This window comes from Bactrocera neohumeralis, unplaced genomic scaffold (assembly GCF_024586455.1).
Source record: "Bactrocera neohumeralis isolate Rockhampton unplaced genomic scaffold, APGP_CSIRO_Bneo_wtdbg2-racon-allhic-juicebox.fasta_v2 cluster10, whole genome shotgun sequence".
In the NCBI taxonomy this organism is placed as follows: Eukaryota; Metazoa; Arthropoda; class Insecta; order Diptera; family Tephritidae; genus Bactrocera; species Bactrocera neohumeralis.
The window spans coordinates 3,140,757-3,157,764 of record NW_026089623.1 but is presented as its reverse complement, the minus strand read 5'-3'; the positions used below and the strand labels follow the sequence as shown (position 1 = coordinate 3,157,764).

The 17,008-nt window shown below is 38.3% G+C and overlaps 1 long non-coding RNA gene across 1 annotated transcript in view; it reads right to left on the bottom strand.

The window, feature by feature from the left end:
• The window catches only part of LOC126765009 (uncharacterized), a 3,991-nt gene extending 1,771 nt beyond the window's left edge, over window positions 1–2,220 (bottom strand). Inside the window, exons 1-2 of the long non-coding RNA XR_007668226.1 lie at window positions 1,909–2,220; window positions 1,790–1,848 (exon numbers count right to left, since the gene is read on the bottom strand). This is a non-coding gene — a long non-coding RNA (uncharacterized LOC126765009). The remainder of the gene's footprint in view (window positions 1–1,789; window positions 1,849–1,908) is intronic.
• Between the last annotated feature and the right edge of the window lie 14,788 nt (window positions 2,221–17,008).

Here is a 17,008-nt window from a genome sequence, read left to right as displayed (position 1 = left end):
CCATAGGATACGGGTATGGCTTGGAGTAGACATATTTCACCTTTTACGAGAGTGGTGTAGGTGAGTTTTTCATTAGGAAGGGCGAAAAGGTTTGGACACTTATTAATAATATTATTAACTTTGTTTTGTTGTTGTAGTGAGAGATGTGAAATATTAATTGCCACATTATTAACTTCGTGTGATATTCGCTGTTTTAACGTTATATATTAATATTTCGGCAAATTTTGTCATTAAATTTTCATCAGGTGTGGACATGCTTTCAATTGTTTGAGTGTGTCGTTGCCTACTATGCCGTAGAACGACCAGAAGATGGTTGGTAATATGAAGAATTTTATTTTTCCTATCGCTGGTCCAAAAATGTCTTCAAAGCTGTGGTGGGTAATTTCAATTGCCCTGGCAACTGATTTTACCGTAAAGAGTTTTTCGTGTAAAATTGGGTTTCTAAGCCTAGTTAATTGAATATAATTAATAAAAGATCTAACCTGTATCAATCAGTAAATCTATTTTGTACCATGTCTCCGCACCTTGTTTTAAGTTCGTAATAAGGCAGTGAAGATTTCGTCAGGGCTAATCTAAAAAAATTAAAGAAATCAAGCTCATTTTGACTTCCATTATCGTAATTGTTATGGTCGGAAATGTCATCATATATTCCATTCGGGTCTAATTCTACTATGTTAGTAAAGAAACTGCGTTGTATTTTACTTGGAAGGTAAGTCAGTTGTGCGGAAATCGGACGTTTCGGTGGTGGATTGTCCTGGAATGTATTGGGTCTATTCTGATAATTAACCTGTCTTGGTTGTATTAACTGGTCTACTTCCATGGGGGTGGGTGGTTTAGGTGGCAAGTTCGGTCTGCTGTTAAAGGAGGTATTTCCTCCAGTAATATGGGGGTTGTTCGCTAAAACTAGTTTTCAATGTGTTTTCGTTTGACAAATTTTACATGGATGAAAACACAAGTTTTAGGGCGAAAACCAGGGATCAAATCGTTACATCCGTGAACGTATCACTCGTCACGTAAAAGTCTGTATTTCGTATTATGACATACGTGATCGTAACGCTTCATCGTAATCTGGCATGATGACATACATGAACGAGTATATAAACGTATCCGTTCGTTCGAATCGTCGTTCGAGCGCGAATCGTTACCAAATTTATAAAATGTGAGCAAATTTTTTTAAATTTTAAGTGTTTTACAATTTTTAGTAATAAAGAACGTAAACAAGAAACCAATCAATGGAATATCTTATTAAAAATTAAAAAAAAAAATTATTTATATGAACAAAATTTTTGTATTTTAGTTGGCAATAAAAATAAAATTATTTACAAGGTTAAGGGCATATAAATTTTTGAATTTAGTTTATTAAAGAATACTTTATTTGATCTCTTATCGTTTGGTCGATTGCGGTGAAGCGGTTCGCTACCCCGTTGTCCATTTTTTGTGTGTGATAAGAATCGCAATTTTGAGGGTCGCAACTTAATGTAAATTTTATGCAGATGTTATGTAATGCCTCACAAACGTTAGCAAATCTTCCAGTTTTGTGGGGTGATACCTTCCTCTCATATCCTCATGCCATATCCTAAAATTCTTCACCGTCTTTTTAAGATTCCAATGCTTTGTTCAACGATACATCTACAAAGAAAATTTTGTTAATAAGGATTCAGAATTTTTTTTATACCTATGCTATTGCTACGATCTCTTAGCTATCTCCGCACTATTTTTTTTATGCTCATCACTTTCACTAGAGCTCAAATAAAAAAACAAAGTTGGATGAATTTTGATATTTAATTACCTTTTGTTAGTTTATTGAAAATTTCGCAACAGTGTTGACAGTTCCACATCTATTGTGACCTAAAAATACGATCCAAAGTAATGTGGAATTAGAAACTATTGTGAATTGAAAATACATACATTACGATCCGTTTGCTATCGTATGTCATAATGCCAATCACCGAATACGATTGACGTATCACGTAATTTTCTTTCGTATGTTTGCCGATCCGTACACGGATGAAACGATTGGTTCTGAGGATCATAATTTATTTTAAATTTTATGCAGATATTGTGTAAAATGCTGCACAAACGTTAGCAAATCTTGCTTTGTCGGATGGTACCTTCCTCTCTTGCCATATCCTAAAATTCTCCAGCGTCCTTTTAAAATTCCGATAGTTTGTTCGACGATACATCTCACCTTTGAATGAATTTCATTGAACATAGCTTCATTCGAACCATCCGAAGCGTTTCTGTAAGAAGTTATGCACCATTGTTCCAATGGGTAGCCAGAATCCCGTGTTAAAATATAAATCAAACCAATATCGTCTAAAGAACTAAGTTAAAATATGTGTACCTAAAAGCCATGAATTTTCATTCCTGTTGTGCTGAAATCGTTCTTTCAAAACTTTTCTCTGGTCTGAGAAATATACATATATGTATGTATATTCAAGAAATATATTATACTAATAGCAACTTACTATCATAGCGTTGATACTATGGTAGCCTTTTCTATTGAAGTACATGTGCTCGTTTACTGTGGGTTTTTGTAAGCCGATGTGGGTATCATCAACGCACCCAATAACTAAAATTTTTTTATATTTAGTAATATTACTATTTTAGTAAAGTGTATATTTACCTCCAGGAATTTTATATTGGTGCACAAACCACTCTTTACACGTTAAGGAATCCTCTGGTGTAAACCGTATAAACTGTGGGCACAACTTCGTTTCCATTTCTTTAAGCACATGGGATGTCAGCTTCGAAACAGTGCTTTGACAAATCCCAATCAAATAGTCACTGCCTACACTGTGCTGGTATCCACCGCTAGCCAAATGTGAGAGCGTGGTTGCTGATTGTAGCACTGGAGGCACTGCTCTGATGTCAGCTTGTGTTAAACATATTGATAATTCGGATGGTGGAGCACGGTGCTCGCTCGTTCCGTAGTTGTGGTTGGCCGTGGGGAAACGGATGGCGCAATTTATTCCGCAAATATTAAATAAAAAACAAAAGGTTTCTTATAATACATATATTTAAAAATAACAAATTGGAAACACACTTATCACGTCTGTATAGCTGAGCGGTCGCAAAAGGAGAGAGCGCGCGCAACTTTTTTTAGTTAGTGCTTAGTTGCGTTCGAATTAAAACTTCGAAAAGGAAGAAAAGAAAAGATTGCTCTACCGATACAGACGTGGCAAAAGAAATTGGGCGGGCGGCGTTAACATTCTCCCCGCTTTGCAGTATTACTGCAAATGCAGTTTACAATAAATTACTTAAAACTAACTTAACTAACTGGCTCCTGCACTTCCTCTTCCACGTCTTCTTTGCAGATGGGGTGGCCGACGAGACGAATCGAGTCTGGTTCGGTCCGGGAAATGCCGCTGAGATGAATCAAGTCTCAGTCGGTCATTGCCATGCCGCCAATTTGCATCGAAGTTACCACTTCCCGAGGTCGGCGAGACGACTCGAGTCTAACTCGATCCTGGGTAGGCGGTAAATGTGAGAGGCGTTGGCAGCCAGTGCACTTTATTGTGCCGATATTATACGACGGATATTATATATCCCAATGTCGTATTTTGGGCGATGAGTTGACCCACTGCCGCTGGTTGTAACCCGGGCAACATGAGCCGGGAGTAAACGTCCGCTCCCAAGATTACTTCGACTGGCGCTGCCCTGTGGAATTCGTTATTTGCCAGTCTTAGATTGCGGAATTGTTGAAATAAATGGCCTTCCAAAGACCTTACTGGCGTCGGGGGTAACGGACGACGTTGTACTTGGACACTCACGGAGATTTCTGTTTCACCACCCTGGTTGTTCCGAAACGTTAGTTCGCACACTCGGCTGTCTCCACGTTCATGCGTACGCAGTCACAATCGTGCAATCGTGGAGGCGGGGATAACAGTGCCTGGACTAACGGCCCGCACTGTTATGAACCTCGTTGCGGTTCGAACGCTTATTAATGCGGTTGGTGATAGCGCAAGTCTTTGTTGCCAAGGTAGAGTTGCGTGCCTGTCCTTAATGATACGGCGTGCGTCGGCTTGACGACGAGCGTCTCGTCCACGCCTTTGCTTCGGATGGGGTGGCCGGCGGAACGAATGGCGTTCCGCTCGGTCCGGACAATGTCGCTGAGACGAATCGAGTCGCAGTCGATCGTTGCCATGCCGCCAATCCGAAAGGAAGTTACCAGCACGCCGAAGTCGGCGAGACGACTTGAGTCTTGCTCGATCTTGGGCGTGTGGTATGCGGGAGATTCATCGTTTGTCAGAGCTTTGCGGATGCTGGGCTATTGACGTCGGTTGACATGGTTGATAAGGCTCCGAATCCGTCATGCCAATTGTCAACGAATTTTCCTCCATTTCCACTGCCTTCACCTGCTGTGCCCATGTCAATTCAATGACATTGTCGTCTTGTTCTTCGGCATCTGAACTGATGCCATGAAGCATCGTGTGGTGTGGGTTTCCGCAACGTTTGCAGCGTATTACGCTGTCGCATTCATTCTTTGAATGGCTCGACGCGAGGCAGTTGCTGCAATAGCGGTGGATCAATGTGGTCCTCAGCCTTACTTCTGGGAACATCTGCCGGAACTTTGGACACCAGCGAATTAGATGGCTATCTACGCATAAGGGGCAGTTGATTATCGTCATTTTCAATAATTTCCTAAACGAAAAGGAAGATTATTAAGGTGTGAATTTATAATATGAAATGAACATTGATTGGGTACAATGACAATCTTTGTGATAGGCCGACAAATTAAGCCGCGTTGAGTTTGGATGTCCACCACCCGAACTCGTTGATCCAACCCTGGATATAGTTTGATGATTTTGCCTAATATCCATTCATTTGGAGGTACATTTTCATCACGAACTACCACCAGGTCGTTGACTTGGACGTTCTGTTGGAAATGTTTCCATTTCTTTCGTTTCTGCAGTTCCTTTAAGTATTTGGTCTTCCATCTCTGACAAAAGTGCTGACTTAATGGCTTTAATTTTTTCCATTGGTCTACTAATGAAAACGGTCTGTCGGTTATTTCTGGTTCTGTCAATACATTTCTATTCCGCTGATTGCTATTATGTTGTTGCTGATGATGATGTTTTCGTTGTTGTTGTTGTTTAGGTATAAAATTAGTAATTTTTACACTACAAAAATGATTTTGTGTTTGTTGTTGAGTTATTGTTGAATTTATTTTTATTTCTTCGGAGGGAACGGAACCTGTTAAAATCCAACTGAACACCGTACGTTGTGTAGCGATGGATCCGAAAATTTTCGATTTTACCCCATTTAGTATAATTTGCGGGTAAAGATCTGCTCCGATCAACAAGTCACCCTTTTGACTCGTACAGAAATTATTATCCGCTAAGGGGATATTGGGTAGGGTGGGTCGATTCCGGACTTTTTTCGATTCGGGATTTCTAATCGTGCGGAAAAGTTGCCTTAGTACTTCCTGATTCCAATGCAACTTTTTGTTTTGAGATCGGAGTGCATCTTCAACCCCAACTCCGGACTTGAAATTTCGGAAATTCGCCTAAAATCGTGAAATTGTCTACCTAGCGCCTGAAATACGCATCTCATGGCAAAATGTATAAAACAAAAGTTATTTGTCACGTCATTTGCTACCGAAATGGTATATGCGATCATGGCCGTAGGACGAACCGTTCCCGAGATACGAGCGAACAGCGCAAGGTGAAAATTGTTGCAGCTCTCAGCTAACCTGTATTGGTCACCCAGAACCCACCGCGTGGAGGTGGCTGCTCTTCGGATTCCTCCCAAGCCCAACCCAACCAACCAACCATATGTCAGGCCTGTTTTAGTCTGAATCTGTGTCAAATTTATTGATAAAATCAGATTTTGTACTAAATGTTTAAATTACTTGGACAATAATAATACAGTCCACTAAAATTGAACAATTACTTTTTCCCTCGGCAATAAATTGAACAGGCTTATCTTCGGTAATGTCGAGGCAATACAATACCTACATAAATAAACACATAAATATACTTGCATATATATGCAACACATATACATACATGAGGCACGTATGCATTTAAATGCAATACGCATGCACCCAAGATATGTAATATAAACATATTTACTTAGGTTTGGGCAATTGATTACAAATGCACTTGTGCACTTGAAAACAGCCCAAACCATACAACATAAATTATATGACAGCACACACGCACACACATGTATAAAATTGTATACTGGAAACAACCCCATGTGGTGTGCTGTAACAAACATACAGAACATACATATATTAAATTAGATAAGATAGTTTTAAAATTTGTCTATAAGCAAGAAAAATACTAAATAAAAATCAGATTTGAAAGACAATCTCAACTGAAAGGATTATTTTTATTTACATATTTTACTTCCCCCCACCAGTGGTAAGGGGTAAAAGAAAACTTAAAAATAAAAATTTCAAATAAAGGAGCCGTTAGCTATTACTTATTGCCCCCCACCCGAGGTAAGGCATAAGTGACGCAGAACTGCAATAACCTTTATTAATACTAAACTTTGGCACTTGTTGCCTAGATTTCAGTGTAGAGCGTATAAAACGATCACGAGATTGGGGGCCAATAACTTTAGAAGATGCCTCTGTCACCAGTTTGCCGGTTCTCTCGACTGTCACGGTGTGAGAGGGGAATTCACTAAATTTCAATATCTCTGCAGTGTCTCCCGACAGCCCTTTTATGAGTTCTTCGTTAGAAACTGAACAAAGAACTGGTGGAACAGTCAAAGTAATAGTCTTTCAGTTAATCATATCGTAATAATTATTAGCTTTGAAATTCAGCTTTGGCACTTTATTACATCTAACGCTTCCATTTACAGTGTCACACTCTGCTTCTCTGGCTGCCAGAAGACGTTTAAGGGCCAACTTTCTGACTTCTATCCGTTTGTCAGTCATCATACTAAGGGGAATGCTTTCTGGAAGAGCAAAGAAAGCATTCTGTTGAATGGATGAATCGACAACCTTGCGTAGTTTAGCAGGTAAGTATCTCGACCTTTGAATTGCAGCATAGAGATGGCGCGAGCCATCTTTGCTTGAACTGTTGAATCTTATTGAGGACCACAAAGGTGAGTAAACTGTAAGTATGTACATACTTGACCAAAATCTTTATTTCCTTTGTTGGTTTGTCAGTAGAAATGTATAATCTCAGAATTCTATTTGCACAGGTGAGCCAGCGAGATTTGCACATGTTACCTGGATGCATCGACGCTAAATCTGAGGAACATTGACCGGAAATAACAGCTTCTGATATTTTATAGAGATAAGCTTGGTCTGTGCTAAGTTGGGTCGGATTAATAACCTCAGAAGGTAATTGGCAGGATGGAAAACTTTCAAATTTGACAACAGGCAACTTCTCACAATCAGGGAGTAGTTTACCTATGTCGCCAGAGAATGTATTGGGACTCTTTGAGACACCATCTATGTGTTCGAAAAGAGCACGAAGTGGAAGTTCGTTGAAATGTAGAAGAAAAACAACCAACTGTAATGGCCTTCCTATTCTTTCTTCTAGTTTCCGAATGATTCCAACTTTCCAACCTGTGTTCGTGTTGGTGCCATCAGCACCCACAACTTCTAGATGTTCCACATCAACTGAATTGTCTGTAAATGTTGCCATATAGCTTGCGTCTCATCCTCAGCTGACCCGGAAGGAGAGGTGACGTAGCCAAAGTAATGACAACCAGGTTCCGCTATAAGAGAAATATGTTCCTCTTTGACAGTGTCGCGGTAGTACTTTTCACCTTCGCTGACTTGTGGAAGTGTATTGTCTTTGCGGCCGTCAAACTACAGCCTATATACAGGGTAAATACTTTCGGTGTTTTGGAGCTTAACTCCAACACTTTTTTTGCCAAACTAATCTTGCATTTGTCAGTGACAAAGCTAGCCTGATCCTCTGTTATTAAACCTGCTTTTTTGGCATCCAGAAAGCATATGAAACAATCAAGGCCGCAGCTCTATCACTTACTCCAAATCTTTGGGCAGCTAAAGCAGTGTGTTCTAATACTAGTGTGTTTTGTTTGGTTTTAGAGGATGGAAGAGAAAATTCATTATCAGCATCGTTTTTGGAAGAATCCATGTGCGACGCACCTACATTGTTGTCGTCTGTATGAGAGTCTGGCTGATCTGAATGGTCACGTGCTCTACTTCTTCTTTTTGTTAAGTGTTGATGTTGAATGACGTTTTGAAAGCTTTTCTTTACGTTCATTTTTCTTTGTAATTTTTTTTTTTTGTTTCAGGTAGATCAACACTTCCAATGCGACCAATTCTTCTGGTTCTCTGGTCCAAGAGAAATGGTTGTTCACTGATAGGAACTTTCCTTTCCTTTGGACAAGTGCAAGAAGAAAAATAAATTCATTTACAAGCAGCGATGTCAAATAATTTTCCGCCAGAAGAGACAAAGTCGTCTCTTTTAGAGCTCAAACCTATTGGGTTCCTTAAAAACATTTGTTTTAGAGTCAGAAATTTCTTATGGTATGTGGTGAGCATTTGTACAACTCTGGTGTGTGAAACTATCGGAATAGATGACCTTTTGAAAGTATTTTCAATTTTTTTTGCAACTATTTCTGTAACTTCTTTACTCCTAGGTTCATAGTTGTCGTCTCGCAGTCGCCCTATACGAAATCTTTCAAACTGATAACACAAAAGAACATCCTGATAAGTAGGTAACTGGGACTCACAGAGATTTTACGGATATATGCCAAACACAGGACATTTCTGTCTAAATTTAAATTTAGATACAGACATTTTGAGTTCTGTGTTCTGTTGAGAGAATATAAGTGATAGCACTCGGCGAAATCAACAACAAGAGTGAAGGAACTCGATGAAAAAATATTTATGTGGAGACCAGTTCGAACGTGTCGTATGGCGCAGGAAAATGAATGTAAGTGATAGAACTCGGCGAAATCACCGACAAGAGTGAAAGAACTCGATGAAAAAATATTTGTGTGGAGACCTATCCGAATGTGAGTGATAGCACTCGGCGAAATCAACGTCAAGAAGTGTGGCCGAAGCCGATTTTCACCTTGCGCTGTGGCGCGCCGCCTTTTCGCTCGTATCTCGGGAACGGTTCGTCCTACGGCCATGATCACTTATACCATTTCGGTAGCAAATGACGTGACAAATAACTTTTGTTTTATACATTTTGCCATGAGATGCATATTTCAGGCGCTAGGTAGACAATTTCACGATTTTAGGCGAATTTCCGAAATTTCAAGTCCGGAGTTGGGGTTGAAGATGCAATCCGATCTCAAAACAAAAAGTTGCATTGGAATCAGGAAGTACTAAGGCAACTTTTCCGCACTATTAGAAATCCCGAATCGAAAAAAGTCCGGAATCGACCCACCCTAATATTGGGTAACCTTTTAACAATTGAAGGGTTTATTGATCTGGATGGAAGCAGTCCAGTTAATTTTGGCAGTACCAATGTGTCCGCTTCTAGTCTTAAACTTTTGTTACGGGGCGAGCCAATTGTGATCGAGCATACCGATTGAACGCGTCCTGACACGGTATTATTCAATCCTGAAACTCGCGGCGCTGACTCTTTTGCTAGTCTCATTTAAGCGTTTCTGAAGACTGTTGCTTATGAAGGTTGTATCAGATCCCGAATCAGTCAGAGCTCTGACAGTGAAGGTGCTCTCGTTGTGACATATGGTCACCATGGCTGTACCTAAGAGCATGCTTCGACTGGTAGGCACATTTGAAATATTGGCCTTAATAGAGGCCATATGAGATTTAGTAGAAATCTCAGTAGTGTTTTTTCTGTCGGATATATGACCTATTTCCTCACTCTGATGCCGGTGAATCATAGAGTGATGTCTCTGTTTACATTTGTAACAATTAAACAGACTTTTACAATTTTTGACTTCATGTGAGTCCGATAAACAGTTTAGGCAGACGTGAAGTTTCTGACAGCATTTAACCGTGCATTTGGCTGCATCTCAATGAATCTTTGACAAGTTTTCAAAATGTGCGATTGAGATGAGCACAGTTTACATATAATATTGTTTGTATTGACGTGATGGGAATTGATGGGTTTGGATCCAATCCTTGACTGCAAGGTTGGTATCCGATCTTCACCATCAGCCGACTTAATCTTGGGCTGAGTACTCAAATCGCCTTTGAGGTTTAATACCCTCTCAAGCGTTTTAACCCGTTTGGTTAGAAACTTGTCTAACTCAACCCATTTTGGGATCTCTGAACCCAAATCCAGAGATTGTTCCCAAAGCCACAGTGTATAGTCCGGTAGTCAGATAAAAAACAAATACGTAAATATGGCATCCCAGCTATCTACATTGATGCCATGTATTTGTAAAGCTGAAATGCAGCTATTTATCTCCCGCTGTAAATTTCTGAGTTCGGTCTCAGATTCTGTTGAAGTGTGCGGAAGCTTGAACAATAAATTTAATTTTGTGTTGACAAGCACTCGCTTGTTTTCATATCTACACAACAAATTATTCCAAGCCAATGCGAATCCGTCATTCGTCAGTGGCGCTTTCGAAACGATAGATTTTGCGTCACCTCGCGTTTTTTGATTTAAATGGAATAACTTTTCTACCGGAGATAGCCTTGGGTTATTCCCATAAATGGCGGCAAATAAATCCCTAAAAGAGGGCCAATGTAAAACATCGCCATGAAATATTTCTGCATCACATGGCGGTAAATTGATGGAATACCTCACGGGTTCTACCGTTTGTTGTAACCGTTCAGGTTGAATCACCGTTGAATTTGAAGTTGGGCTTTGGTTTAACGCCGTGAGGTTGTGCATGTGTTCGCCCGTCAAGGCCGAGCAACACACATACGCGTGGTAACAGCTTGAATATTTAAGCTTAATGTCGTCAATTGAGCTTGTGTCGGAAGGATCCACCTTTGGCAAACACAACTTGTATTCTGACTTTACCTCTGCCCACAGAGATTTCAGTTCACCTTGCTGTGCTTCAAGAGAGTAGGCACTTTGATTGTTTGCTGTTGGAGTAAAAGACTCCTCAAACTCCAGTAGAGCGTCTGCAGCTGTGATAAATACTCTGATGGCTTCCATTGTGTTCGAAAATTGAACCGGAACTGCAAAAAATGTTGCACAAAGTCGGATCTAAAACTTGAAATTAAAATTAAAAAATATTTGCAAATATGTTGCAAAAGTTCAAAAGTTATAGAACCAATCACGGACAAACTACAAATAAGTAGTGCGTTGTTTCTTAGTGAAGCGTGAATTTTTCGAAGTCACAAAAAAAATTAATAAATTTAGTAAACTATTTTCTCAAAGTATTTCTTTCGAATTTAATTAGAATGTGCTTGCTGGGTAATCGGCCCAATGCACTTGTACTTGCACTTGCAAATTTAGTGAAGTATTTTCTCAAAGTATTTTTCCAAATTTAATTTGAATGTGCTTGCTGGGTAATCGGCCCAATGCACTTGCACGCCTAGTCTTTGACTATGTACACAAACAAAATTGATTTGTGTTTAATTGCTTTATTTAAATCCAAATACAAATACAGATAAAAATTCACAAGCACTTCACTTTCACATTTGTTCACGGCGTTATTTTCGAATTCTCCACTGCACTATTCTGTCCTTCTGGGATCGCTGCTGCGCTGCTTTGCTGCTCTCCCTTTGCTGCTTTGCCTGTGCGTCTTTGCCTTTGTTGTTTGCCTGTGCTGCTTTGCCGGTGCTGCTCTCCTTTGTTGCTTAGTCTTAGCTATATGGCTTTCTTGCTGTCGCTCACTTCACTTTTTCTAAATTCTCACTTCACTTGTAATTTTGTAAATTTTTTTTTGTTTGCACTCGCGAAACTGTAGCTGCGTTATTGCTGCTTGCCTTTATTGCTATTTGAGCAATATATCAATATATGGAAAGGCAGAGTTGGGCGACTAGACTCAAATTAACCACAAGGAAAAAAACAAAAACCCGAGAGAGATTGTTGACGCTCCAGACGGGGCTTGTGCGTCCAAGAATTTTATAATTTTATTTGAATAACAGTGTGTGTTTTTTTTTTTTCATATGTAAAGTGAAAAATTTAGTGCATTTACCAGGTGTATTTATTGTTGTACTTAAATGAAGTACAATACTACCTGCTATCTTGTGCGTTGATTTTGTGGGTAGAGTGCCAAAAATAAGTTTTGGTCTCCACTTCACACAGCTCAATGGGTTTTGTACATAAATGATGCACAAATTAACCAATCTATTGCCTTATAGCTTGCAGAGCACAAATCCAAAATATGTTTTGCTGTAACTTGTGTGTTGCTAAATTGGGCAAATTATGCACTTTCACTTTAAATAAAAAATCAACTTGTTACCTGTTATCCGGCTCGAAGGACCAATGATAATTCGGGTGGTGGAGCACGGTGCTCGCTCGTTCCGTAGTTGTGGTTGGCCGTGGGGAAACGGATGGCGCAAATTATTCCACAAATATTAAATAAAAAACAAAAGGTTTCTTATAATACATATATTTGAAAATAACAAATTGGAAACACACTTACCACGTCTGTATAGCTGAGCGGTCGTAAAAGGAGAGAGCGCGCGCAACTTTTTTTAGTTAGTGCTTAGTTGCGTTCGAATTAAAACTTCGAAAAGGAAGAAAAGAAAAGATTGCTCTGCCGATACAGACGTGGCAAAAGAAATTGGGCGGGCGGCGGTAACACATATATTATTTAGGACATATTCAAAAGCCTATTTAGTTAGACGAAATCTTTTTAAAAATCTGCAAAGAAAACTTCGTTAATGAGGTTTCATGATTTATTTTTTATATACCTACGCTGTATTCGGCAGTGCCAAAGGATTGCTCCGATCTCTTAGTTGTCTCCGCACTATTTTTTCATCCCCATCACTCTCACTAAAACCCAAATAAAGAAACAAAGTTGGATGAATTTTGATATTTAATTAGCTTTTGTTAGTTTATTGAAAATTTTCCGACAGTTTTGACAGTTCTACATCTATTGTGACCTAAAATTACGATCCAAAGCAATGTGAAATTTAAAAACTATTGTGAATTGAAAACACATTACGATCAGTTTGCTATCGTATGTCATAATGCCGTATCACGTAATTTTCTTTCGTATGTTTGCCGATCCGTGCACGGATGTAACGATTCGACCCCAGGTTTGGATTTCCCAGTACATTTGTGATAAACGCGCGGATAATGAGATAATTTACGTAAATTTCAATATGACGCGCACTGGAAATACGAATTAAATGTGGCGATTTCACAAAAATGAAGCTCAATAGAACCCTAAAATGTAGTAAAATGAGGTTGAGGCTCCTGTGAAACAAAACATTTTGTTACCAAATTGTACCAACTGAAAAATGGAGTGCAGAAATAATTTGAGACAAAAAATATTTTTAAGTTTAGAATTTTGTTAGAAATAAACAAGATAATTTAAAAATGATTTATACCTGCAACGCAGCCTCGCTATCAGGAAAAACCCCTTGTATATGTATAAATGCCACCGCTTTAAAAGCTGAGTCGCGCGGTCGTTCCACCACGCCGCAGTCCGCATACGATTAAATAAATCTTGCTAGAATATATTGTCTATACTGAATATATATATATATATATCAAGAATGATAGAAACAAGATTGCGCAATGACGAGTTCAAATTTTGTTCTTTCTGCAAAAACTTAGTTTGTATGTAAGTACATATTTGCATTTGTTAACATCAAAACATTTTTATATAAGAATGTTTTCTGTAGTTTTAGGCAGGGTTCTCATTTACTACCCCGTAGCAGCAAAATTTCTAAAATTATTGCTATGCTATCGCTACCGCTCTCACTTTTTCGGGAGCCACAGCGTAGCTTTAGCATAACAATGTAAAGTATGTGCTCTACTCTGCTCCGAGTTTTGTTAGGTAAAAAACTATAGCTGGAGCGGGAGCAAAAAATTAAGTTCTGCGCTATGCTCTGGCGTAGCGGTAGCAAAATATTGGGAGCGGTAGCACAGCAGAGCAAATGAAAATTTTCATGTGCTACAGCTCCCGCATGTGTTTGTTGTTTTTTTTTTCTTTTTTGCTATTTTCTGGCATTTACAAGTATGGTACAAGTTGGTATATAAAAGAAAGTCGTTTATAACTCAAGAACGGCTGAACCGATTTGGCTTAAAATTGGTGGGGAGGTAGTTTAGAAGCAGGGTAAGGACATAGGATACATTTTATCTCTTTATTCTAAATTTCAATACAGCTCATAAATACAAAAATTATATTTCAAATCATAAGCATTTGTTCAAAATTTATGTAAGAATCATTTAAAAATTTTAGTAATTCAAAAATAGAAAGAAATAAGTAAAAATTTTCATTTCCAAACATGCTTAGTATATGGGTTATACTGATTTTGCTTCTTAACCAGGTAGTTTTTTTTAAGACGAGACCGTCTGATATATTTAATATCACAACAAAAAATGGCATTGGAATTTTCATCGTCAAGGCACTGCGGATACTTTGCTAGATTATTGGTCAAGGACGCAAATGCATTCATAACAAACCAAACGCGATATCTAACATAAAGATATAACGGAATAATTGGAGTGTTGATAAAAAAGTTTATTATAATTTTAGATATACAGAAATCTTTTCGATTCTTTGCAATATACATTGAAGTATGTATATGCGTACAATTTCAAACTGATTCTTCCTAAAAAATTATAAAATTACTAAATATTGGGAATGATAGAATAGAACTGCAAATACGCAGTGCAATGGATTAAAACTGGTACTGGTAATCAGTAGATGAATATTAACCACGTGTATTCCAAAAGATAAAGGCGAGGTATCTAAACCTGATTTTTCCACGAAATTCGCATTTTTTTGTATAACTGACAAGAGCTGCAGCGTCTAAAGTCAAAGCGATGCCATAAAATACCTCTGATCTGTAGGAATTTAAAAATAAAAAACCAAGATTGTAGTGTATTTTCTATGGAAAACTTTTACATGCCTCGGTCCAGTTCTTAATGTTAATATGTAGGGCTAAAATTTTCAGGGAATTTTTTTTTGGGGTATTTCCAAGGAAATTTCGTGACGGGACCGAACAAAATTAATAATTCAAAAAAATAAAGACACCCTAATGTATATAAAAAGGGGGAAAGTATATGTAGTTAAAATTAATTTCGTAAATTCATAGTAATTGAGTATTGTAATATATTTGGAATAGATGATGTTCTTGGTAATATAAAAATGGTAAATAGTTTACATAATAAAAAAAAATTTATAATTTATTCAATTATTATCTAATTCTTCTTATTAATATATTTCTTAAAATATTTGATTTTAGATTTATAAAGGCACTTGACGCAACAAGTGCCAAAATTATTTGCATAACATTGTTTTCTTTGAATTATTCAATTAATTCAAATATTATGCCAGAAAATAGCAAAAAGAAAAAAACAACAAACACATGCGGGAGCTGTAGCACATGAAAATTTTCATTTGCTCTGCTGCGCTACCGCTCCCAATTTTTTGCTACCGCTACGCCAGAGCATAGCGCAGAACTTAATTTTTTGCTCCCGCTCCAGCTATAGTTTTTTACCTAACAAAACTCGGAGCAGAGTAGAGCACATACTTTACATTGTTATGCTAAGGCTACGCTGTGGCTCCCGACAAAGTGAGAGCGGTAGCAAGAGTAAAATGAAATGCTACGAGAGTAGCGTAGTTTTTCAAACGCTGGTTTTAGGTTAATAATACTACGTACGTTTAATATTTTGATAATTACCGGTTAGAGATAAGTAATTCCCTTCCATATCTGGGGTGTTGTCGACTTCAACATTTCCTCCATCTGTCTTGATGGAACTCCTTCCTGTCAGGGTGATCGTGAAGACCGCCTTTTAACCTGATTACGCCAAACAAGTTTTCTAAAACGTCCTGGTTTAAACGCGACTTCATCCTTTTCTGCCGTTCATTAGCCTCTGCAGGAGTTAATCTGGTTAACGCGAGAAAAGCGCTAGGTAGCAACTTCGTTAGACTCCGCGAACTTAAACCTGCAAGAGTGTTTGGTTATAAAAGTAAATAATTATTTCAAACTGCAAATTTCTTTCGAAGGCTTCTGGCGCGAAGTGCACAAAAATGAATCCACTATTTTAATACTGTTTTATCCTAAGGGAAAGGGAAAAATCTCCATTTCGTCGAACTATTTTTAACATTGTTATTATTGCATCCGAATAAAAACTGTTAGAAGTGTAAAATGTAGATTTATTTAAAAGTTTATAGTTTAATTTAATTTGAAGTGAAAAATGTGAGTAAAGTGTGTTTAATGTTGTAAAATAGCTTGTTGAAATGTTCGAATTTTGGGAATTTTTGAACTTTAAGGTCGAATATCTCGTAAACTAAGCGTTTGCGGTAGCCATAACGCTGTATATTTTTTAATCAGGAGGACTTCCTCTTTCCAACGGTACCTTCAAATCGCAGCGCCAAAGAAATCTGGGAAATCTTAGGCACAAGAAAATCAGGGAAGATCGCGTTAGCAGTGAATGCACTATAAGCCATTAAGCTCATATGGAAGCCGTGACCAGAACATTAAAAGATGGTAGAAAGTCCTTTGATCTCATAGGTGGGATAACTTATGTATTCCTGGACAATTGCGACAGACTCTTCCCGTCATTAACTCCGTCGCCCGGACGAATATAAGATAGAATCTTCATGAAATCATTGATGGTGATTTTCCACAGCAACTGCTTAATCTTGGAGACGGAATTTTTCCCAGTCAAAATGTAAACCGTAATTGTATGGATGATAATTGGAAGAGAGAGGCCGAAATGCGTGAGTATGAAGAGCTAGACAAGCTGGCCTACAGGGGTTATGCTCGAAAATTCTACGAAAAGATGCGGCGACTAGCAGACGATTTCAAAATCGGAACAAACTCTTGTAAAACCCCCAAAGGTGATCTAGTGACCAATGCCCAGAGCATACTAAAATTATCAAGGGAACGAAGTGTTCCTGCTTGCTGAATGGCAAAAATATGAAAAAATACACGTGAAAAGAGAATCGACAAGCACCACCCCTTCGTCGATTCCCAAGCTGCTTTTTACAGCACGAAAAGCAG